The sequence below is a fragment of the Danio rerio genome, chromosome 14 (genome assembly GCF_049306965.1).
Source record: "Danio rerio strain Tuebingen ecotype United States chromosome 14, GRCz12tu, whole genome shotgun sequence".
In the NCBI taxonomy this organism is placed as follows: Eukaryota; Metazoa; Chordata; class Actinopteri; order Cypriniformes; family Danionidae; genus Danio; species Danio rerio.
The window spans coordinates 21812501-21839725 of NC_133189.1; the positions used below are offsets into that span (position 1 = coordinate 21812501).

The 27225-nt window shown below is 34.0% G+C and overlaps 1 long non-coding RNA gene across 1 annotated transcript in view; it reads left to right on the forward strand.

Annotated features, from left to right (window-relative positions):
• Positions 1 to 25712, forward strand: part of LOC141377499 (uncharacterized) — a 37194-nt gene extending 11482 nt beyond the window's left edge. The window contains exon 3 of the long non-coding RNA XR_012389685.1: positions 24552 to 25712. This is a non-coding gene — a long non-coding RNA (uncharacterized lncRNA). The remainder of the gene's footprint in view (positions 1 to 24551) is intronic.
• The last annotated feature ends 1513 nt before the right edge of the window (positions 25713 to 27225 follow it).

Here is a 27225-nt window from a genome sequence, read left to right on the forward strand (position 1 = left end):
CGAGTATGTCCTATTGGTTGGATTGGTAGGAAGGATTTATCACATATTCTGCTTTTCTATTGACCCAAGTGATTTATAAAATGTGTTCTCATCTCATGCTGCCAGAGGACAAGTGGGATATTTCTAGCAAACTAAAATATGAGATGAGTATGAGTCTGTGCTATTTTTTCCACAGACATTTTAAATTACTAGGATGTTTTAATATATAATATATTTAATATATTATATAAATAACTTTGAGTGGATTGCATTTCTATGCTTGTGATAAAAATCACCAGCGTATTAAAAATACTAACTAATATTTGGGCTTTTGCAAGATGTGATCAGAATAGTTGCATGAGCGTCATCATCTCCTTCTGTGTGGATCCTATGTAATGATCAATACGTTTTATTCCTGTACAGCAGGGGTCACCAATCTCTGTCCTGGAGGGCCGGTGTGCCTGCAGAGTTTAGCTCCAACTTGCCTCAACACACCAGACTGGATGTTTCAAGTATACCTGGCAAGACCTTGATTAGCTTGTCCAGGTGTGTTTGATTAGGGTTGGAGCTAAAATCTGCAGGACACCGGACCTCCAGGAACAGGTTTAGTGACCACTGCTGTAGAACAGCAACAGTTATGTGTTTATTCATCTTATCAAAGTTCAAATTCAAGAAATATGCAAATTAAAAAAAATAAATTAATAAAAAAATATGCAAATAAATAATGAAGATTATCTTTTTTACACAAATCAGCACATGGTTTACTGTTACAGTATGTGTGGCCCTTTCTAAATCAAGGACAGAGTGCTGTTTAATAAAATCTCACTAGGCAATCATAGTATACCATTGTCAATCTTGCCCCATGAGAGGCGTGTGCCAAAATAGTCAAACTGCTAATGGAAATAGAAATGTGTGACCTGTCTTGCACCCTGTCGAATCTCATTCACAAATTAGGATTTGCAAAAAGGAATGTTTGAAAGCATATTGGGATAGCACCTGTCAACCTTTTAGCTTTTTTTTTTTTTTTCACACGATTCGCTTGTATTTTACCGTTCATCAAATCCCCCTATCATATTATTTTGGCTTCGAAACACTAGCGATTATGAAAATGTAATCTAAACAGCCTTTAAATCAGTCAAATCATGTATTATTATGATTGTGGTGCTCCATAATGATTAATAGACACTGTACATTGAGTGTTTTCTGAAATGCGATCAGAAAAAGGCCAAAGTATTGTTATGTTTTCTTGTCAAATGTTAGACTTGCTTATTTAAATGATGTTTAATTTTATCTGCACAATGTAGTTCTGTGGTTAATACACTACTTCTTTTGGAAATATGTTTGGCTGTATGCGTATTGTCAAAGGGCTCAAATTTTGTTTGGTTAGTTTAAACCTGTTCAGCATGGCTCATACTCGACAAGTTCGCTTGAGTGTACGCGGCGAATGCGACGTCATCGCTGTGTTTGCAGAGGTTCATTTTGGGTACGTGCATTATTATTTCGGTTGGCGAAGCACAACATGTTTCTGAGACTCGAGTGAACAGTTCGCGCAGCACTGCATTTCATTTGAGTTGAATATGAATCACTTTGAAGAAAGTTCTTCTACAACTGTACAGACATCTTTATGATCTGTCCATGCGTGATCATAGGGATAACCAGATGATCAATAATCATTGGCTAGAAATTGCAACAGCAGTGGCAAAGGAGGAAAGATTTTGTAAAAGTCTGAAAAAAAAAAAAACATGAGGGATGCGTTTGTTGAAAACCAAAAGAGGCCATGACATAAGTGAAGCCTTTTTTTTTTTCCAAAAAAAAAAAAAAAACAGTTACACAATTATAGAATAGGTTTATTTATTTATTATATATATATATATATATATATATATATATATATATATATATATATATATATATATATATATATATATATATATATATATATACATATTAACCATTGTTTTTATACTGATATCAAAACTGAACAGTTTTGATGTTTTGAATTTAAAATAACTTATTAGTTACAAAACTATAATAAGGCTTTATTGGTGATAATGGTCAGGAATGTTGGATTATTAATGCCTTTTTAGCATATAAGTGGAGAACAGAAATTAGCCATACAGTAAAAAAATATCTATTTTTTTTAGTACTTGTTCGACTTTTATTCTGGCCATGGTGAAATATATAATTGTAGAGCAACCCAAGTTATATTGTCCTTAATATTTTAATAAACTTTAATATGAACAAAAGACGTGATACATCAAAGTTTGATTTAAATAAATAAATAAATAAATAAATAAATAAAAAAAAAAATAAATAAATAAATAAAAATCTTGAATGATTATAAAAATGCTTATAATCATAAAAATATATAATAACCTGAATGTTATTAATGATAAGACATAGTTCCAGAAACGTTCAAGTTCCCTGTTTATCGATTTTACGGTCAGTTTTTTTTGACCGCCCTGTGTCATTTTAAAGAATATCTCAACAGCGAATGCATCAAGTATAAAAGCATCTTCCATTTCATGAGATGCGCACAGTCTGCGGAGATCTGTGACGCTGCACCAGGCGAAAGTATAAATCAGGCTTTAGATGACACCAAATTGACTGAGAAAAGGCATCATTCTCAATTTAAGGTCTTTAATTTTTTTTTTTTTTTTTTCAAGTCCAAAGACATGCTGTACAGGTGAATTTTGTTGGCTAAATTGTCCGTAGTGTATAAGTGTGTGTGGATTTTTCCCAGAGATGGGTTGCGGCTGGAAGGGCATCCATTGTATAAAAATGTGCTAGATAAGTTGGTGGTTCATTCCTCTGTTGCAACTCCTGATTAATGAAGGGACTAAGCCTAAAATAAAATGAATTAATTAATTTCCCAGTTTGCAATTTTTGTGGGTATAGGAAAGTTAACAGATAGCTTTCTCAAGGTATTATAGATTTCCTTAGTGCCGCAGGCACCTGGTAGCCCACATGGAGCCTGTCAGTTGCTTGGAGATCACATCCTATAAATAGCATCATTCTTAATCCTATCCTCACTTTATTTCTCAATAATACTAAACTTATAATAACATATATATATATATATATATATATATATATATATATATATATATATATATATATATATATATATATATATATATATATATATATATATATCAACATGTATATACCACACAATTGTTTGAATTTTTTTTTTTTTATTATTGCACATATGTTCATTACTTTCCATAATTGCCTTTAGTTTTCAAATGTAATTTTCAATAAACCAGTCCAAATATGTCAGTGAGCTAGAACTTTATTACCTGCATATGCCCCTGCTGCCAGGCCATATAGATGAGTTAGTCACATTATGACATGCTATTTCAGTATTTCTGGCTGGGCAGTAGCCCCAATCATCTTTCAGCCAGCTGGTGAAATTGCAGTGGTCTCAATAGCTGCTAAAAGTCATTTCAGAAAACCTTAAAATGTTTTGTCATTTTTATCCAGTTGGTCTTGTTTTGATTCTTCAACCACAACATGGCAATATAAAGAATAGATTTAGAACTGCTTGAAATGAGATGAAAACATTTGTATCTTCACTGGCTGTCTGGAAACACCCTTTGACTGTTTGGTGAAATCATGTAACTAAATAATATGGAGATTTGTGTATGATCTATTCACTAATTTTTCTTTCTGTCATATTTACATTTAATTTAAAAATGAACTCTGGTACAAGCAAAATTATATAACAACCAGAATGGCCATAGCAGTCATTCTGACAATTGTAATTATAATTAAGTATAGAATGTCTGTTGTCATTTTATAAATGATCATATCCAAAAAACAATATAATTTTAGTAATAAAGCCAAAAAGTGTAAAAGTTATTAGACCTCTTGTAAATGTACATACCTCACTTAGTCCAGCAAGCAAGAGAGCACAGTTTATTCATCATAGGATTATGTTGTTTTAAATAAATGTCTAAAATAAACTTATGTTTTTGCTATCAGTTTGCTAGGCAACAGAGACGCTCATATTAAAAGGCAAAGAATTAATATTGTACACTCAAATGCATGCCATCAATTTGACAGCTATGATAAGTGAAGTTTCACAAACTAAAGCTGCGGTCACGCTAGAGGTTGTGTGTGTGAAATTCTGTCGTGGGGCGCTGCGAAAAGGAGAGGGAATAAACAAGATTATTAGGCTTTTAAAAAGGAAGCGTTTTCTCCATGTTCAAAATTAAGTTTTGATCCTCGGGTGCTCTCACGCAGTCAAGTGATGCGATTTCACAGGTCAGAGTTCACCAAGCTTGAACTTTCCACTGCAGCATACTGCAAAACTTAACGCATTACCCTGCGTTTCCTGTCTGACGCATTCGCGTGCGTATGAATGGAAATCTATGGGAAGAAAAGCCCAGTTTGACCGCAGTCTAATTTCGAGAGGAGCAAGTAATATGATCAACTACAGCTGGTCCTCATTGCTAATCATCAGTTAGACTATTTGGATCATTCAAAAATTACTATAAATATCCTGCCTGAACTTTATTCCCTATGTTCGTTTTGGAAACCTCCCCCTTTATCCTTCCTGTCTCCCTCCTCCCTTCTCCCTGTGTTTAGCTGCGGTCACATTAGAGTTTGAGCATGCGATATTCTGTCATGCGGCGCTGTGAAAAGGGGAGGAATTAAAGAAGCTTATTAGACATTTAAAAAAGTGAGCGATTGCTCAATGTTTTAAATTTGCGAAACTTGATGCAAGACCCTGCATTTCCGGTCTGACGCATTCGCGTGCATATGAATGGAAGTCTATGGAAGGAAAAGCCCAGTGTGACCGCAGCTTTAGTGTGGGTTTTTCCCAGGTATCCAGTTTCATCCCACTGTCACATCCTTGGCTTGTTCCTGCAGTTCCAATCACCACTCTCCTTCACCATCCACCACTCACCACACTCGTGAACAATCACCTGATTACTGATCAGGCACAGGCACATGCACCTGCAATCACCCATGCACTATATAAACTCACCTCCTTCATTCACTCATCAGCTGGACTCAAAGTCAGATGGTTCTACCTCTCCCTCTTGTACTCTTACGTGGATGTCCTTTTTTTCCTGTAGATGCAAACACACCTGCTTAAGGGAAGTGACTTAAGCTCTGTTAATGTAATACTTAAGATCTGAAACTTACCATTTGAACTCTGTGTGAGATCGCTTAAAGATATTACTATCTTTTTCTTCCTTGTTTGACCGTGATGCCCACAGTCTAAAAACATGTAACATAAGCAAATTGTAATAGCAGTCGCAAGCACTTAACGCATACATACTGAATCGATTCTTATAGAACCACCTTAGTAATCAAAGTATAGGAAAAAAAAAAAAAAAAAAAAAACGAACTGGGGGGGCTTTCTAGAAATACCTGACCTTGCATCCCTCCAAATGCTCATTGACCAGGTGGGAACCTTGGGTTAATCTATCTCCGAGCTCAGCATTCTCTTCTAGGACAGCATGCCAAACCTGCTACTATAGTCGAGCATAATCTAAGTGTAAACTCTTGAATTTAAGGTAAAATATAACCAAATAACCATTTGGGTAGGGTCAGATTATATATATATATTTTTTTTTTTTACGACTCAGAACAATGTTGTCTAATTTCTACATTTTATGTCAAGTTACCATGTAACAAGCGGGATAAACACTTATTATTAAATAATAAAGCCCTTTAGGGTTATACAACAGCAAATACTGTATGGCTGTCTGGCTTTATTCTGCAACAACAACCGGTTGGATATAGTAGTGTTCCTCATTTACTGCAAAGGTCTACAAAGGTTTGTAACAGATTTGTTTAATTCCAGTTTATGGCCTTCATTGTCTATGCTTACGAGTTGCTGTCACACACTGTGGTTTTTGCTGTGGCCAAGAAGAGACAAGAAGACATTGTTTTTCTGTGTCAAATTCACATTCAATGCAAAGGATGAGAAGTTGAGCTTGAATTGATATGTTAAAACCTGACACGATTATCATATAATGGTGTATACAGGGCTGAGGGAGTCTGAAAAGACATGGCATCAGAAGTTTTGTTTCCAAACACATGCTAACAAGTAGTACTAACAATGCCTGACTGTACTAAGAAGAAATGATGTTGGGAGTGCTCATGCTTGCAAGATTTTGTTGATGAGGTGTCAAAAATACATTGTTTTCTGTGCTGCAAAGCCGTATCCATTTTGCATCCAAACATTCATTTGACCAATCAGAGCAGAGTAGGTTACTTTTGTTTGTTTATCTTGGAAGGATACACAGCTGTATTAGGGACACCATAGTATGACAAAGTATCAGTCAAACAAAAAAAATGTCAACAATGCAATATGTAAAAATATTGTGTGAGAAATTATTATATAAGACCTGTGAGAGATTATTAACGGTATTGATTTGGGATATCATGGGGCATTATTATTTTTCCATGGACCAACTTATAAAGTGAAAATAGCAAATGCATACCTCGCGAGAATATAAAACAGCCCTACAGAATGATATGCTTCAGTTAACTCCAACTAACAATAAGGTTGGAGACCCTTTTTGACCTTGATCTGCCAGAGCTTGCTCTCACAAAGCGGACCTGCAGTTTGTTTACCATTGCAAGACTTTCCCTACTGTGCATGTACAGTCTTACACCAGTATAGAGCACTGTATTCATATAATACCACATTTCTGTTGAGCAGAAGAATAGGAATAAGCCCCACAGGCCACTTGTGAGTGACTAAAATGAGCACCACGGTGTATAGCTTGACAACCGAGCGCAGATTATTATATTCTAAATATGTAGAAAAAGGGTGAATTAATGTCAGCATATGGATGTTATGTTGGGAGTAATTAGGGGTACTTTTGTTACAGGAGTGCATTTGACCTTTGAATTGTTTTTTAATTCCCTCGGCCAAGTGGTGCTGTTCAACACAAGACACCTTGTGAACATGCACCTTTCTGTGTAATTAACCACAGTCTCTCGAGGTGGGAGAGTGTATGAAAGATGAACTAAGGATGAAAAATGAATTCATTACTGAACAAACTTAGATCTGGTCACAGTTTCGTAAAAGCCTCTAAATATATATGTCAAATGCGGGCTGTTCATTGAAATGTAATTGGCTTAAGAATCAGAGATAGAATAAACGCCCCCCTACACAGCAGATTAGGGCTGCGGAAGCAGTAATAGGACAGTGTTGTGCTGGAAATGTGCTTATTTACAGACTTGTGTCTGTCAGTTTGTTGTTGTGTTATGATTTATTTAATTATAGCCCACCATAATGTGCTGCTGGCTTTATGTGCTAGAATGATACATAAACATAGACTGAAAAAAAAAAAAAACAAGCCAACTGTTCATGTAGAGTTAGGATGTTTGGCTTAATACAGTTTGTACACTGTACACAAATTAAAGGCATCTGGTGTTTCTGTTGTGCCACACTCGGTTAAACCATCTAATATGTTTGTCATATAAACAAACATATTAAGAAATATGTAGAGTTTAAATAGGCCAGTCATGATATCCATTTTTTTGTTGCACAATATATTGCACCAAAATAATATTATTGTCATTTTAACACCATTTTATGCCACTTATTATATAAAAATGACTATAGAATTGTATCATAATGCAAGTACACCCTTTCAAAGAACACAAAATTATAGAAATTTAATAATTAAACATTTGATAAAATGTTTGATAAAAAACATATAAAAAACATAAAAAAAAAAAAAAAAAATATATATATATATATATATATATATATATATATATATATATATATATATATATATATATATATATATATATATATATATAATGTTTAATATTTAATAAAAATAAACAAAACAAAGTCATTCAACTATAACTGCAGAATACCTACAGTAGCTAAAAGCAAAAATTCCTAGACCATAAAACAAAAAATGCATAAACTTCAAGCCAAAATATGTTGCTTTCTAAATAGTATAATAACAAACAATTTCTTACATTTATAGCACCTTACACTCAAAGTGCTTTACACATTTTCGGCAGGATTCTCCTCATCCACCACCAGTGTGCAGCATCCACCTGGATGATGCGATGGCAGCAATGTTGCACCAGACCGCACACCACATGAAGCCAATTATGATGAGGGGAAGGTTAGGAGGTCATGATGTACAAAGGTCAGTGGGCAAATTTGTCCAGGAAGCTGGGGTTAAACACCTACTCTTTTTTGAAGGACATCCTGAGATTCAGCCCTGGGCAATTTTGCCTAAAATCAAAATCTTGAATAATGAAAATATTTTAACTCAATTAAAATTATTGAATATTTATTTATTTATTTATTTATTTATTTTTTTTATTTTTTTTTTTCATAGTCCACTGACAGGGTTTGTTCAGTAAATATGCTGATATTACAAATGATATATTTCTGAATGAAAGGTACATTCCTTGATTTTAAAATAATTGAAGGAAACAATATCTACCATCTATGATTATTTATTAAATGTCAACGTTAAACAACTGAAATGGAAACGCTTTTGGAAACAATAAATAATTTTTTCATGTTTTTCATATTATAAGCAGATAATAAGCACTAATATAATAACTATAAGCAATAAAATAACTCCTGTATATTTTGTAAATAGTATTTTAAACAGTGTGTTTCTTGCATCGTCTGTAAACAAATATTTTAATAAAAATTAATAATGTTGATGTAATGGAAAGTATGACGTCTCAAGAATTCTCTGGCTCAATTTTTCAATCGTCAATTTAATGCAAAGTTACATAATAGTAACAAACAGAGCAGGGTCACGTGACTCCATACACAGTAAGGTAAGTTATTGAAAAATTTAACTGGAAAAATTTGATCAGTTATTGGTTCTAAATGTCGAATTTTGATTACTTTTTGATTAATCATCCAGCCCTAGAACTCAGTTTAACGTCTAAAGCAGGTCGCACACCAGAAGCGCCGCTCGTAGGCGCGCCGCACAGCACCACACAGCGCCATGCAATTTAGAATTCTAAACATAGGTTTCTATCAGGATACACACACCGACGCCGCAAGTCGGCGCCTTCGGTAACGCACAGCCACGGCTCAGAACGCAGTTCATTTTTCAGCTGCGCCACAGAGTGCCATCTGATTAGTTTCATGTTAAATATCAAACAAATGTGTGCGTCTGGTGTATGATACTTTAAACTGTCATGTGTGCGCTGTGTCGCGGCGCCGAGCGGCGCTTCTGGTGTGCGACCTGCTTTATACGAAAGATGGCACTTACTGAGCAGAACAAAGTCCCCATCAATATACTGGGTCGCTAGTATATTGAGCACCCCCTGCTGGTCTAAAACCTAACCAACACCCCCTCCAACAGCAACCTAGCTTTCCCATCTGGTTTTCCATCCAGGCACTTACCGGGCGCTGCTTAGCTTTAGTGGACAACCATGTCAGAGTTGCAGAGATGTAGTTGCCGGCTAAATATATAAGAAAAAAAAATATATATATTTTTCGCTGCGACGCATGGCAACGCATTGGCGCAGTAGGTAGTGCTGTCACCTCACAGCGTTTCTGTGTGGAGTTTGCATGTTCTCCCTGCGTTCGCGTGGGTTTCCTCCAGGTGCTCCGTACATGTGGTACAGGTCAATTGAGTAGGCTAAATTGTCCGTAGTGTATGTGTGTCTGTGTGCAAATGAGTGTGCGTGGATGTATGTTTAACAGGGATGGGTTGCGGCTGGAAGGGCATCCGCTGCGTAAAAACGTGCTGGATGAGTTGGCGGTTCATTCCGGATTATTAAAGGGACTAAGCCGAAAAGAAAATGAATGAATGAATAATATTTTTCACCATACTGTCACTAACACCTACAATAGGCAAGTGCAGCAGATACTGTATATGGTTGCTAAAATAGTTTTTTTAAGTATGGATGATGTATATATCATTATCAAAAAAGATTGAGGTCATGTCCATGTATTGTGTGATTAGTCAATATATTGATTATTGTAACAGGCCTAAGCTTAAAAAAAAAAGAACACTGAAATGATACCACTGTATTTGGCCTTTTAAAATATTTAAGCTCAAAAAACAAGTGCCAAATGACAATAAAAAATCTGGATGCTAACATATTCTAGCTCTATAAGCGCTTGTGAGCTTTTTAATGTTTTATCAGACAGTTTTAAAGATTAATCCTCGGAAACTTTTGTCTTGTGGTGAAACATGCTTTTTATTTGACCAGTTGAGCTGGGATTCAGTATTAAAATTAAATCACGGTGACATAATTGACCAGATGCTCTTTTAATCTTTGATCATGTTTCATCTTTCATGTTACTTTCTTTCTTTTTAGTTCAGCTAAATAAAACACTCAAGCCCCTTGCCTAATGCATATGAATGTGGTCTAATAAGAACGCTGGCTATTTGATCTTCCATTGTTTCAAGGGGCAGTTTTTATGCCCCAGACTCTTTGAATAGTGAATGAATAGAGAGGATAATGTATTGATGGGCCACAATGTACCAAGACACAAACACTCCAGTCACTCAAGAGCGATTCCACTCTTGACTTTGTTTCACATCACACATAAAAAGATCCATTTTTTTGTACAGATTTTGATGACCCATCTCAACACAAGCTTGCCTCTAGCATCATAGTATATTGTGATGATTAATTAGTGGTGTAATTTAGTGGAACTTCAGCACTGTGTTCATGTGGCTCGAAAGTGCTTTATGACATATGGTGGTCAATCCTCAACCAAAACCCACCCATTACTGGGGTTAATGTGCCATCACTGCCTCTTAACCACTGTGATTGCCTGCATGATGTTTCTGAACCTGATTTATTGCTTTTAACTCGCGCTGGCAGTCATTTACCTCTTGATTGGCAGGTGCCATCAAATGCCTCAGGAGAAAATGTACTGCTCAGAGATTATTTAACTATTTTCTAGAGCTCTGCAGGTCTGCTTCAAAATATCAGTTTCAAAAAATAATAAATAAATGGTAAAGTGTAGTTATATACAGCATTTGGTGATAAATATATATTTTGAGTACCTGATTAAAACTCTTAATAGTTAACACACTCAATGCATTTTTTGTCAATACACCCCTATATATATATATATATATATATATATATATATATATATATATATATATATATATATATATATATATATATATATATAGTTGAAGTCAGAATTATTAGCCCCCCTGTTTATTTTGTTCCTCAATTTCTTTTTATTGAAGAGAGTTTTTTTTTTTTTTTTTTCAACATTTCTAAACATAATAGTTTTAATGACCCATTTTTAATAACTGATTTATTCTATCTTGGCCATGATGTTAGAAAATGATATTTGACTAGATATTTTTCAAGACATTTCTATACAGCTTAAAATAAAATAACATTTAAAGGTTTAACTAGGTTAATTAGGTTAAATAGGCAAGTTGTTAGGCAACATTATTTCGCAAATATTTAAAAAAGGGAAAAAAAAAATTCAAAGGGGGATAATAATTTGTGGCGGGATATTAATTCTGACTTCAACTGTATGTATATATGTATATATATATATATATATATATATATATATATATATATATATATATATATATATATATATATATATATATACATATATATATATATATATATATATATATATAGAGAGAGAGAGAGAGAGAGAGAGAGAGAGAGAGAGAGAGAGAGAGAGAGAGAGAGTAACATAATTGTGGCTTCAATTGTATATTAAAAAGCACACAGAATAACCATTTTGATCAATTCAAGACCCAGAAATCCATCCTGATCACAACCCCAGTACTTTCACCTCGAAGTAGTAACTATTTAAACAAATGTATTTAAAGTTTATTTACCTCAGAATTTTATTTTGTGACACTTTTAGTCATTTTGATTTCACACAAAATGTGTGCTTCTCTCAGGGTTGAGTCAGAGTCAAATGTGTCATGAATCTGCAGTTGTTTACAGAAGAATAACTGCCAAGGTCAAGTATTGTGTTAAATGTTATTTGTTTTGTTTCTCACCAAACCTGTTCTCTTTTAGAATGAAATATCTTTTTTTTTTTCTCCTGTCCAAAACAGAAAGAAAGGCATAAAGCATTAAAACAACACAGTAAGTAAATGTTGACTACATTTTCATTCTAAGGGAAGCTTGCAATAACTAATGATATTTATAGCTTTGTAAAAGATACAGTCATGCTCAAAATTGTTGGCGCTCCTTTCCAGAAAATCAAGTATTTCTCACAGAAACATATTGCATTAAGATGTTTTGCTATAGGCATTTTTGTTCCCTTTGTGGGAATTGAAGCTAAACAAAAAAGGGAGGGAATAGCTAACTGTACATTAAAATATATGTGAATGCAATACTTCTCTGTGAGAAATACTTGATTTTCTGGAAAAGTTCTAGGGGTGCCAACAATTTTGGGCATGACTGTATGTTCCTCGAACACAATGTACCTGTGTTGTAAAGTATGATGTCAGAAAGCAAATTTGGACTGTACACGCGTCCATATGGAGCTCACAGAAGAACACTACAGATGGGAGATGCCATTTTCACCTCACACAATCTGGTCCTCCAAGATGTGATTTACTATATGTATTTCACCTGTACCAACACTATATTTTGACATTAATGCAGTAATGAACCAGAAAAAATGCTAGTGTGTAAAAAAATAAAGAACGTCTGTGTAATTATTTTTGACAAGACCATATGTGGGGGTAAAGCAGGCCAACTGGAGCAGAATGCAGATTAAACCGCAGTGATGTGGGACTGAGGGATACAAGGGAGCAGTCCTCTGACGGCACGCAAATGTCTCATAATAAAAGTGAACTAAATTATGTCATCTAAAGTATGTCTTATGGTTTATTCCAACCGCTCAATCACAAGACAAGGTAGAAAACTAATGCGGGAAGAGTTTTGTGGTGAAACAGTGAGGTATGAGGGGCAGTGAAGTTAATTTGATTGATCTGTCTATGGACCGTAGTCAGGGTAGATGCCGTATTTAATTTGGCATGAATGAAAACGAGACTCTGAGGAACTGTGGTGAGGGAGGAATTTTAATAGTGTGATTTGTAGCACAAAGCATTTTGTCAATCACACGATACTGTGATTACACACATTCAGCATGTGCTCAATAGAATTATAAAGTTTGCTGTGGGGACCTGTATTTAAATGTTATAAAATGAAATGATAAAAAAAAAAAAAAAAAAAATATATATATATATATATATATATATATATATATATATATATATATATATATATATATATATATATTACATAACATATTACATAACATTATAAGGAAGCAAGAAAAAACCTCTTTAAATCTTTTTAGTAGCTCTGTGTTTCAATTATATACTACATTTCTACTGTTAGGCTTGTTCTTATAATATTAATATTACTGAATGCTTAGGTAGACATTAAAGCAATGGAATTATTAAAGTCAGCTCTCATTAAACATTCAGTGCTGTTACCAAAGGGAAACTGTAACACTCTGAAAATGTAATAAATTTAATATCATCTCCTAATCTTTCTCGTTATAAGTTTTTTATCAGTAGAGTTACATTTGCTACATATAAATGTTTCCTATGGCAAAATATGGCAGTAAGATTTATATCAGTCAATGAAAAATGTATTACAAGTGCCTCTGGTCTGCTACTTGTTGTGTTACTTGTTGTGGTTACTTGTTGTGTCAGGTCTTATTTTCACAACCCATTATTTCCCATAATTTCTGACCACATTATTTTGTGTTTGCGTGAGTTTGTGTGGGTTTTGTGAATTGTATACCAACAATCAACCTTAAAGTAAATACAAGGCCTACTGAACAGTCAAACTCTTTTTAGGCTCTTAACAGGCTAAATCTTAATAATAAATTAATACATTTGTTTTGTGCCCTGAACTGAAAAAGTTTTGTGTCTAAAGCCGTTAGCATATGGAGGACCAGGAGTGCCAGTTAGAAATGAAATGGAGAAATAAATTATCAATTTAATATTTGAAGCATTAAAACGTGTATACATAAATCTCGATATAAATGGACAAATAAACAGACTTATTTAAATGTGTTTATTTAAATTGTGTTTTTTAAATGTCATTTAATAAAAAAAATAAATTAATAAATAAATAAAAATTAAAATAACTTTTAAATGTGTAAATATATAGACAATTTTATAAATGTTTATTTAATTAATGTTTTAAAACACTGATTAATTAAACAATAAAAGTTTGTATAGATCACTTTAAATGCAATGTACCTTCTCTTGCTTTGATGATCTTTATACCCCTGCTAAAATCAACTGTAGTTTTCTCTCTGTCCAATGACAGTACATGTTTCATTTACAAGCGAAGGATTGTTTATCTTGACTTGAGGCAAAAGTTGATTGGTTGCTCTCATGCGTGTACTGTCCAATGGCATTTTTTAACCCTTTTTTTTCAACCCAAGAAAAGCATGTAGGAAAAGAAAAAGAAAAGCAAGTGACAAATACAGAGAGAAAAGCGTTTGCCAAATGCCTTTTAAAAAGCTTTTTAAATTGTGCATTTAAATGCATTTAATATGATCTGGTTTCATCCACAGTCCAAAAACATCCACTATAGGCAAATTACCTGTTTTTAAACATTCAGAATGCGGCGCAGCGAGGTTGCAGAAAAAAAAAAAAAAAAAAAAAACGGTAGCGCTAGCCTTTACAGCGAGCGAATGACATCCGATGGGTTACAGAATTTGTTGTTGTATTAGACAGAAGTTATATAGATTACATATATATATATATATATATATATATATATATATATATATATATATATATATATATATATATATATTATTATTTACATAATGCTATCAGCATATTATAACAGTTTGTCACCCAGTGACAAGCACAGTTATTCTGCAAAATTAAAGTGAGCGTCGTTCATCTGACAGCTCCATTTGTGATAGCACCCTCCCAACGAATATTGGAAAAGACGAAATGGCCAAGCTTCCAGCCTGAAATATACAACTTGAAACTCCAAGTGATTTTACACTTCTATATCGAATTTGACATCCTACCGCACAACACAACATGTTTGCTATTGCAACCGGTCTTTTATTGAAACCGATATCCATAGTTGAACACGTGTGACATTGTCATGTGTGATGTAGGTTGGAAATTCCCCTATATGTGAATTAAATAAACTAAATAGGCCATAGTGCATGTGTATGAATGAGTGTGTATGAATGTTTCCCAGTACCGAATAGCAGCTGGAAGGGCATAAGCTGCATAGAACATATGCTGGATAAGTTGACGGTTCATTCCACTGTGGCGACCCCTGATGAATAAAGGGACTAAACCGAAAGAATGAAAAAACAGCATTTTAAAACGTGACATTTATAAAATTACTGATTTATTTAAACATTTAAAAGGTATTTTTTGCATTGTTTTATTAAATGACATTTAAAAAACACAATTTAAATAACCACATTTAATCTATTTATTTGTCCATTTAAATTGTGATTTATTTATACACATTGTTATGCTTCAATTATTAAACTGATCATTTGATTCTTCATTTTATTTCTTCCTGGTACTCCTGGTCCTCCATATTAGCAATGGTGCTCATTGTATTGAAAATATTGCACTGTGATCAAGCATTTTATTTTGGTTGTCAGTTATTCACTAGTACCAATAGACATAATGCACATTACATCATCGTTTCACAAAATCAGGTTTCCTTCACTTGTCAAAAGATTACTTTTTTAGGCTCACAAAATGTTGAAATAAGTGGATGACAGGTAAACTCTTATTTTGTCTTTTTCATTTTTTTTTTAAAAATTCTCATCAACCTGATTGTGTTTACTCTAAAAATCAATCAATCAATAAGCCAATCAATCTATCAACCAATTGTGAAACTAGATTTAACCATGACAATTTTTCAACCATTTGAATCGCATTATGTCTACATATTTTAGGCAAATAGAACAAAAGAGCAAAATTCATATTGAACCAACAATGTCAAATAATTTTCATTTGAATGATCTTGTTAATTAAACTCGTCTGGAACACAGTTTACTCATGTTGAGCCAATTAATCTCAGTCACTTACTTTGGTTTATTATTGTAGTTTAAACTGAACAACTACTTAAATAATGATTTTTGTTGATTGAGTCTGATCTCAGAACTAGCATTCATTTTCACAGTTATGGCTCACTGGGTGAAACAACAAGCATTATTGATGTTAATGAAGCTGCCAGCACTCAAACATGAGTGCTTTTCTTCTGATATAGAGTAACCTTAACTCAAAACCTTAATTGAAAATCTTCTAAATCCTCAAACTATGTAACGATTGAATTCAAGCAGGTCTTTTTCTTAACTTAAAAGACTTAATATTAGTTTATACAGTATTATCACATTATCACATCAACAGTATTTCCTTTTAATGAAGTCCAACACAAAGCATGGTGGGAACTTTGCATCCACTAAGCAGGTAGTTACAATAAAAAAATTAATTCATGTTGTGCCATAACAAACCGATTAAGTTAACTTAGTAGAACAAGCATACTAATTTCAAACTATTTTTTTTAGCTTATTTGAAGTAATTTGAACAAGAATCAACCTGTTTTATTACTATTATTAATATTATTATTTCTGAGTCTGTTTGTTGTGTGAATAGCAGTGTGTACCTTGTTAGAATGTAAACAAAGTACTTTCTTAAGGAAAATTTATGTACGGATAGATAATGCAATGAGCTTTAAAGGTGGAGTAGGTGATTTGCCAAAATGCTAATGTTAGCATAATAGCTTTAAAAATGCACATCCCTCCTCTGCTGTCCAAAGCCACGCCTCCTGAAGTCACGAACGCACACCAAATAGATGACCGTAGATAATTTTATACAACACTAGATCATGTCATTCACTAATTAGAAAACTATAGAGCAGAGGTGTCAAAACTCTTTCTTAGAGGGCCGGCGTCATGCAGATCCAACTTGTCTCAACACACCTACAAGAATGTTTCTAGAAAGCCTAGTAAGAGCTTGATTAGGTAAACCAGGTTTGTCTGATTGGGGTTGGAACTAAACTTTGCAGGACACCAGCCCTACAGGACTGAGTTTAGACACCCCTGCTATAGAGACACACACATTGTCCAGCACATTGGCCAGAAGGGTGCAGGAATAATGTTTCCCAAAACTGGTATAGGGGGCAAAGTTTTATATTCGAACATTCAGACTTTCTTCAAAATAATATATTTTCACAAAAGTGTTGTTTGCAAATTCTACATTGTGAAATCATATAATCAGCCAATGACTATAAAATACAACATGTTTACAGTTAATGAAATAGTGCTAATGTTGTTTTGAAGTCATGCTACTGTACACATTATTTCAGACCCAGTTTTCAAAGTAACATTAGAGTTGGAGTAGTCACAGGCTGTCACTGTTCAAAAATGAACAAATGTTTAAGTCCAAATCAAACTTCACCTCAGTAAAGCTGGTTAGGTGGAAGAACACTATTTGCTTTTGTTTTGTTATTCTATAACTCAATAATAATCAGATCAAAAGAGAGCTAAAAACAGAAATATTTGTTATCTTTTTAAATTACACTTACGTTAGCAAGAAAACTAGTGACTTACTATACATTTCCAGTTGTAGATACAAGGCCACGTTGGTCTTTCAGAAAGTTCAGGTTGATGCTGAGTTTACCTAATGTTACTCTCTGTCAGCTGTTGGTGGCCATGCTTCACGCACCGGGATCTGTCTGCGTGAAAAGGGTGTGCAGAAATACAAATTTAAAGTTTTTGACTGTTTGAGTTAACAATCGTAATTTAGTTCGGCCCGGCATTTTTAAATTAGACAAACATTATTATTATTTTTTTTTTTGTTTGTATGCCTTATCCAGAAAATAAAAAATACACATAAAAAACATTTAGTTAATTTACTTTAATCATTAATATCGGAATGTGAAGAGCCTTTTAACCAGCACAACAATATTTTATCATTATTTTATTTATTTATTTTATTATTTATTTATTTTATTTTTTTTTTTTTTCTGAGGACAATCACCTACTGCACCTTTAATTCACTGTGTCCATTATTGGTGGCTGTCAGAGTACATAATTGTAAAGAATTGATAACGGAGCTATGGTAGATTGGAACATTACTACACACTGTAAATTGTAAAAAGTTGAGAATTTTCTCAAAACAAGTATAGAATAAATATTAAAAAGCAGTGTATTCATTTTAATTAAGCATAGTTTAAATAGTTTATATTAACAACTTTTTATTAAGGTAAACTTCAGTAGCGTTATTCAAAATAATTAGTTGTGTTAACGTCTTATTAGGGTTCACATTACTAGGAAAATTTTAAGAAACTGAATACCTTAAAATGATCAAGTAAGCTGAACTAAAACATTCAAGTAAAGACAAAAACAAATAGCTTACTTACAGGGCCTTTTATTTTGAAATTGATATTTAGCCGCACCATGTTGGTGTTCCATAACATTTTATTTTTATGAGGTTGTTCGTTAGCCCAATGTTAGGCCAATGTCATCCCCCAACCTGGAGGACCAGAACATACACACATAAACTACAGGCAATTTAGCCTACCCAGTTCGCCTTTAACTCCAAACAAAAATGCCAACTGACCCAGCAGGGGCTCGAACCATCAACCTTCTTGCTGTAAGGTGACATCGCTACCCACTCCGCCACCTGTTTCCTCAGTTCTCTTATCCCTATTCTCTATCATTAACATGATTTTGACACATGGCCACTTAAAAGTTGTAAATACATATTATTGTACATCAAGATTACTTGAATCTATTTAGTTTAACAACTTGATGTGCTAACAAGTTGGGAATACTTGTTTAAACACTGTAAAGTGAACAAATGTATTCACAAAAAGTTAACTGCACTTTATTGTATTAGTGAGAACAGCTATTGTTTTTTTTATTTCTTTTTATTTCTTTTATTTATTTTTTTACAGTGTATAAGCTGTTATCGTAAAATTAGGTTAAATCTGTAAAACGGAAACATCGCTGCTGAAAATTTTTCTAGCAACAAGTGCTTCCATGTTTTTTTTCTTTTTACATTACCACACCAAATAAAACACACCTCAAATCAGTCAAGTACATCTTGTCTTTCAATGACTAAATGAAACTTCTGCATCTACTTTATTTACTTCAGTGGGGAGAGATCATCCCTGCTCAAAATTCACGAGGACTACAGGACGTAATTCCCTCAATTAGTTTATAAGGAGCTCTTTGTGGGAGACTTTATACGTCGTCCCATGTGCCAAAGAGAGCGAGAAAAAAAAGAAGAAACACAGTAAAATACTCATTAAGCAAAGCTGTCTTCAGCGCTAAACTGCATCTCTTTGAAATCAGATGAAAGAAGCCATATTTCCATATGAATCTTCAGTTAATAATGCAGTGCGCTGAGAAGAAAATATGAGAGCATTGTGTCCTCGGCGTCTTGGAGGAAACAGCGGATTGAGATTTTATACAGGGGACGGATGCCAATTGAAGTAATGACAGACGTACGGGCTCCACGTTTACAAAGGGTTGCAAGGGCAAGGCGCCTCTGAGAGCTAGAAGCTAATTTCCATGGTTTTTGTGTCGTCACCTTGCACAGCACAAATGTCAAAATGAATTCTGAAGCAGGCCTAATTAGAACGGAGAGGAGGGTGTCTTGCTGGATCAGTAGAGTGTGCGATGCGCTTTTACTCAATGTCACTCGCTCTTTCCTCCTCTCTCGCTGGCTCTCTGGAACACCTGCCACTGAAGGAGAAATCTGGGCTCTCCTGCAGAATGCTTCATTACCTGTATTGTATCATTCCCCATTAGTATTCCCATCACGAGCTCGTGCCCCTCTCTCTGAGAGCTCCTCTTGGCAGGCAACGGTACCCACTGCGTCCCGGTGCGAGCCTGGCTTCCGGTTGGCCCCTGCGGCAGGCGGCTAATTGGTTTATTCAGCGGCGTTCCGTTCGTTACCCGATTCGCTTTATGACACTTGTCAGTATCCGAAGCCTCATCAAGCATTCAAGTGTCCAATTCACTCAGATGTAAGAGCCTTTTTAGCACAAATCTCACCACGCCACATTTCACTAGCGCCGGATGTGTAGAGTCACAATTGACACCCTGGAAACATGCGATGCACCACAAAGCAGCTTTTGATTTTAAATCATTAATAAAGCCGAGAAGGATGAGGGGGCTGCTTTCTTGTCAAGGCAAGCCTTGTTTAGATTGATGTGGCAGCTTGTTTTGTGAAGACTTGATTTGCACAACTGCAAGAAAGCAGGAAAGCAGTTTTGGAGAAAGAAGTTTGTCAAAAGTGTAAGCCCACACGTAATATGTGTGCGGAAATCTGCTGGAATGTTTGAGCCGGTCTTTCAATCGATTCATTTACTTATGCAAATGTCTGTAAATATACATATTTATTCAGTGTTTAGAACAAGTGGTTCTAATTGGATTTTGATTGTATTTTATTATTTTTGTGTTTTACTGCCTGAATTCACATATTATATATATATATATATATATATATATATATATATATATATATATATATATATATATATATATATATATATGTGGTATTCGACATAGTGAAATATTATATATTATATTATATTATTATATATATAGTGATTATTATTAAATATAGTGATTTTTGTAGTTTTGTTATATTTATTTATTTTATTTATTTATATATTTTACCTGGGGGCTGCACGATGGTGCAGTGGGTAGCCCTTTTGTCTCACAGCAAGAAAGTTGCTATTTCGAGCCTCAGTTGGCTCAGTTGGCATTTCTGTGAGGAGTTTGCATGTTCTCCCCATGTTCACATGGGTTTCCTCCAGGTACTCCGGTTTCCCCCACAAGCTCAAAGACATTTTGAGCCTCAGTTAGCTCAGTTGGCATTTCTGTGAGGAGTTTGCATGTTCTCCCCATGTTCGCATAGGTTTCCTCCAGGTACTCTGGTTTCCCCCACAAGTTCAAAGACATGCAGTACAGGTGAATTGGATGCATGTGAATGAGTGTGTTTGTGTGTGTGTTTGTGTGTGTGTGTGTGTGTGTGTGTGTGTGTGTGTGTGTGTGTGTGTGTGTGTGTGTGTGTGTGTGTGTGTGTGTGTGTGTGTGTGTGGATGTTTTCCAGTGATGGGTTGCAGCTGGAAGGGCATCCGTTGCATAAAACATGTGCTGGATAAGTTGGTGATGCATTCCACTGTGGTGGCCCCAGATAACTTGAATTCTGTCAGACTAGATTAACATTTCTATATGTGTTCTGTTGTGTAGTCCCTTTGTTAAACTGTAGAGTTGAATTTTCAACATAAAAAGTCGACAGAGCAGAGATCACTGCAATTCACAACCTTAAATAAAGAGAAAACACTTTGAATTACTTTTTAACACTATTGAAAATTATCTGCCATGGTGTGTATTGCAGCTCTAAGTGAATGAAAACATCCAGCTGAGGTTTAAATCTGAAAGTGCACCTTGTTTAAAAAAAAAAAAAAATATATATATATATATATATATATATATATATATATATATATATATATATATATATATATATATATATATATATATATATATATACACACATACAGTTGAAGTCAGAATTATTAGCCCCCTGGAATTATTAGACCGCTTGTTTATTTTTACCCAAATTTCTGTTTAAGGTAGAGAAGATTTTTTCAACACATTTCTAAACATAATAGTTTTAATCACTCATTTCTAATAACTGATTTATTTTATCCTTGCCATGATGACAGTATATAATATTTTACTACATAATTTTCAAGACACTTCTATACAGCTTAACGTGACATTTAAAGGCTTAACTAAGTTAATTATTATCACTAGGTGAGTTAGGTTAATTAGGCAAGTCACTGTATAACAATGTTTTGTTCTGTAGATGATCAAGAAAAAAAAATAGCTTAAAGGGGCTAATAATTTTGTCCCTAAAATGGTGTTTAAAAAATTAAACTGCTTTTATTCTAGCCAAAATAATACAACTGAGACTTTTTTTCCAGGAGAAAAATATTCAGACATATTGTGAAAATTCCCTGGCTCTGTTAAACATCATTTAGAAAATATTTAAAAAAAGAAGAAAAAAAAAATTGAAGGGGGCTAATAATTCTGACTTAAACAGTATATATATATATATATATATATATATATATATATATATATATATATATATATATATATATATATATATATATATATATATATATATATATATATATATATATATGCTGGTGTTTAACTGCATTGCTTTAATGCATTACTGCTTCAACAATGTTGATAAGCTGTGGTGAACGTTTCTCTCTGTCTTGCGGTAAACACAGTCGACCAATCACAACAGACTGGGTCATTGGACCAATCAGTGTAGATTAGCATCACACTAAAGAGGAGTTTGGGTACAAAGTAATGGCTAAACAAATCATATGGGAGTCATTGGGGTTATTAGGTAAAAATAAATGCATATTATCCCTGCTGAAAAATGCAGCTTAAACCAGCCTACTGATTGGCTGGACTTAGCTGGTCAGGCTGGAAAATGACCAGCTAAATCCAGCTAAAACCAGCTTGACCAGCCTGGTTTAAGCTGGACATAGCTGGTTATGGCTGGGCTCCCAGTCTGGCTATGCTAGTCAAGCTGGGTTTAGCTGGTCATTTCCCAGCCTGACCAGCTAAGACCAGGCTGTAAATAGCTGGAAACCAGCCAACAAATGGCCAAACCCCCTTTAAAACCAGGCTAGTTTAAACCTAGCCTAGGCTAGTTTAAGCTGTTTTTTTTTTTTTTTTTTTTTTTTCCAGTGGGGATAAGAAAATGCAAGTGTTGAACAACAATCAGCCTATTGTTGGAGACCCACAAAATCAAAATATGATAATTTTTAATAGATAATAGGGGCTAAAATTACTTTTTTTTTAGTTTACAGTGTGCCTGACATTTTTTTTTATTATATGTTATTTACTCCCGTACAGAATCAGCCTAAATACTAAATTATTTCCACTTATATCTGTTTAACCCATCTAACTGTATTTATATCGTAATGTATATCACAGAAAAACAAAATACAGCATTGTCAGTTTTTTACAGTATTTTGCAACTCTATTCATAAGTTCAAGGCAGGCTTATATGCATGCATCAGTAATTGATCTAGATTTCTCATTGCAAAGTTAATAACCTAAAGCTTCCCTCCCAAGCATATGCCTGAAATGATTTGAAATTAAAATCAGGTTTTGCTATGCGCAAGATTAGATTTGTGATGCCTAATTCCCCTGGTACTTATTTCAAATTACCGGTGTCAGTTCTTTCACCTGTAGTTCATCAATTATGTCCAGATCAGTTTGGATTGACACATTTGCTGAATTCATTGTACTGTAAAGGCTGCAGCCATGATCCTTGAAGAAAAGGCGAGGAAGCATAATGGAATTGTTCTCATTTTGAGGGAAAATAACATGTTTAGGAGAATTATGCATGCGTTATAGTGAGTGATGAATATTTAGGAGGACAATTCAGCCATCCTGGATTGGTAAGCTTGGGAATGTGACTAGAATGCCTATGCATAAAAAGCATTCTAAAATTCAAAAGCCAAATTTAATTCATAGGTTAAAAACAAAAGTTTAATTAAAGTTAAAGCCATAATTTGCTCATTTTACAATTGAGAACACTTACTTTTAAATTCAATTAGATGAATAAAATAATGGGGAAATTAAAATTCGACAGATTTATCTATTAAATTAACTGTTTAAAAAGAAAACTTAGTCATTTTGTTGCGCCACTTTAAGTTATAGAGTATTGGATATGGTAAAGCATTTACCCAATGTAATAGAGACTTGAATAAATAATTAATTCCCACATTTGAGGGCCATACAGGAAGATGTTCAGTACAATTATTTAAATTTCATTCTGTTCCTCACACAAAGCTGTCACATAGATGGAGAAAACTTGAAATACAGCACACGAGTCGTTGCACATGAGTCATATACTACTTTTATTATACTTTTTACGATACCTTAATGTGTTTTTTGGAGCTTGACAGTTGCAATCACCATCTTCAATTTCATTTTTCATCCGTCTCATTTTGTGTTGAGGGAGAAATGTTATACTGGTTTGGAGAGTAAATGATGATCGAAATAAATGTTTTTGCATGAGCTGTTTGTTTTTGGAACAACATTATACGGTTCTTGTGTTTAATTTATTATGGAATCCTACAAGGCATTACTTATAATTACATTTTTGTGTATTTTCTTAACACAGGAAGTTTCCAACACAGTCAAAAAAATATGCACAAGTCTCATGATAAAAAAAAAAAAAAACTTTTTTCTTCATTGAAAAAGAACATAAAATATATGTTTAGTTTATAATATGACATTTCATTTTATTAAGAACATAACATATAATGTAAATAACAATTGCCAGCAGAACATATCAACTAATTAGACCTCATATAGACATTTTAAAAGTAATTATGTAATTTGTAAATTTTTAATGTATTTATTTCAGACATAGTAAAAAAAATCAATGCTCATCAAATAAGTATGTATAATATGATATATATAGATAGAAATTTATGTAATCAAGCCTACTTTTATTTTGTAAATATTTATTTAGCTCCACTTTTAACTTAATTTGCTTTCATCATAGGTTTGGCTTTTAAATGAAGCAGTTTACCTTTTCCCTGGGCAGACTGGCTCTTCATGGCTCAGACAGAAAAGAAGAGGTTGAGGTCATATGCTGGATCAGCAGCAGTGCAAATCCCCTTTAAACCTTTTGACCACACTAACCGCCGAGTTCCTGCTTTGCTCTTATCTTCCCCGGTCATGTGGTTTATACAACTAACCCATCCAGCGATAACCGGGATCTACTCCACAGTGCAACCAACACTATTTCCATATTGCCTTACCTAAGGAGATAGACATCAGAACGACGGTGTGCCAGGAATGTACATCTTGTACATTGGTATTCCCTGCAGCGTTACTTTAAAATTCAACTTCTCGCTCTACATTCAGACCTTCTCTACATAGAATGTATACTGAAACACAGACTGTATTATAGAGTTGCAAGCCGCAGTAGCGCTTATGGAATTGAATATCAAATGAGAAGTAAAGCTGGGCTCACACAAAAGAAACAATTGTGGTGATTTCACCTGCAGAGAGATTTCGATATTGTATTTACGAACACAAAACATATCAACATTGTACTGGGAGTGGAATTTCAATTGGCTGCATCTTTGGCAAGCACCCGCATGACTGTTTTCTCCCTGTGAAAGAGTCATTGAGCTCAGTGCGTGCTGGGAAATGGCCCGGCGGCTCACAGGAGAGCGGGAAGCTCTTACTGAAATAGAGAACGACATCAAGGCTTGATGTTTTGATTAGTTACCAAGTGGTTGACAAATATGAATGTCTTAAAGTAAGAGGGTTGGATAGATCCAAGGCTGCTCCAAAGAATAACAATGATTGAGAGGAGGAAAATACATTTTAAGCACGAATACTTTATCTATTTTTTATTTTTATTTTTTTAATTAAATGCCAGAGCTGTCATTCTTTATTCATAGTCCAGTACAAAGAGAACAAGAAATGAGAGGCTAAGGGATCAGGGAATGACGTGACCCAGATTTAAATTGTGCTGCTAGGCAGAGAGATTTTGATTTTAAATGTGACGTTTTAAGAATATGTTCTCATTTGTAATCAAAAGTGTTTGTTTTTTGGTGGCTAATAAGTCAGGCATTAAAAGCAATGACCTTCATTTAGAAGAGCACACCTGATAAGGTATCTAAGAATAAATCCACAGAATTGGGCAAAAGTGATGTATGTTGGTTTCATTTATTTATTTACCCAAATTTGTGATATTCAGTCGGAGTATTTCAGCATCTCGTTCTTCCTGTGATTGCTATGCAAATCCAGTTGCAGCAAACAGAGGCAGATTTACTAACAGCTTACGCCAGCTCTTTCAGAGGTTGAAACTAGTGTCAGGATTTACTAAAGACATGCAGTGAAGAATTAGTGATGTAAAGGAGTTGTGTTTGTTCTGGCTGACCATACTTTCGTAGGCGTTTCCCTCACTCCAAAAATATTATTGCTGCTTGTTCTAACAATGTATTTAAAATGATCTGAAACATCAACTTTGTTGGGGGGACAGCTTAAATGTTTCATGTTCAGTCAACTAAAATTGTAATAAAAACATTAAGTTACCTTAATCAATTTGCGCTGGGATGTAAAAAAGATTGTGTGGAACCCTGTATTATTTATTTATTTATTGATTTATTGATTTATTGATTGATTGATTGATTGATTGATTGATTGATTGATTTATTTATTTATTTATTTATTTATTTATTTATTTATTTATTTATTTATTTATATATTTATTTATTTGCAACTGAATGATGTTCAAAATATGAATGTGTGTTTTAGTGGGGCTGGTTTATTCTTAGCAGCATTGCAATGTTTATTTATGGGGCCATTCATATAACATTTTTTGCAAGCAAATTTTAATAGCAAGAGATGCATGTGGATGTTTTGAAAAATGCAATTGCAATGCATTTCATGTTACACGAACCAACTAATCAGCTTATATTCTCACACTTTGAATGGAATATACACATGTCAGTAATAACAGTATAATAAATACCTTAGACAACAGCAGAGCACTCAAACACTGCAGTTCTTTTTATTTTTTTTTCTCCATAAACAAAACATGTATCAGAACTACAGCAAGGGTTTGTTAGTGGCGGTACCTTAGATTGTGCATCTGATGGTTGACTAGCAAAAACACATGCCACAGGAGTTCAGATGTGCGTTGAAACTGGTGAAGGAACTTGTCTAACATTTTTAGACATGAAATTTGAATAGCCCTTATTTCTGAATATATATTGGCAATGTAATGGTCATGTACAATCTATGCTATTATCAGTATGAAACTGTTTCAAATGTCACCTAAACTATACCAATCAGTGTTTCCCTTACCATAATAATAAGGAGTTTCCTTGTTTTCTATAAAACCAAACCAGAAAGCAAGTGTGGATGACATCATTAGCATGGCAACACAAGGACAACAGAGTATTCTGATATTCTTTATATCTCTGAATTGAATCAAATAATTCAATTCAATTCAATTCAACTGTTTATTGTCATGTGCACAGTAAGGAAACACGTCTCCCTGTACAATGAGATTCTTACTTTGCCGTCCACAGTGAAGTCATACACACAACATACACATCATACACAACATACACATAAATATACATATATACACAGAAGTGACTGAAGATTGGTGTAAAATGTAAGTATATAAATATCTATGAAAGTAAACAATATGT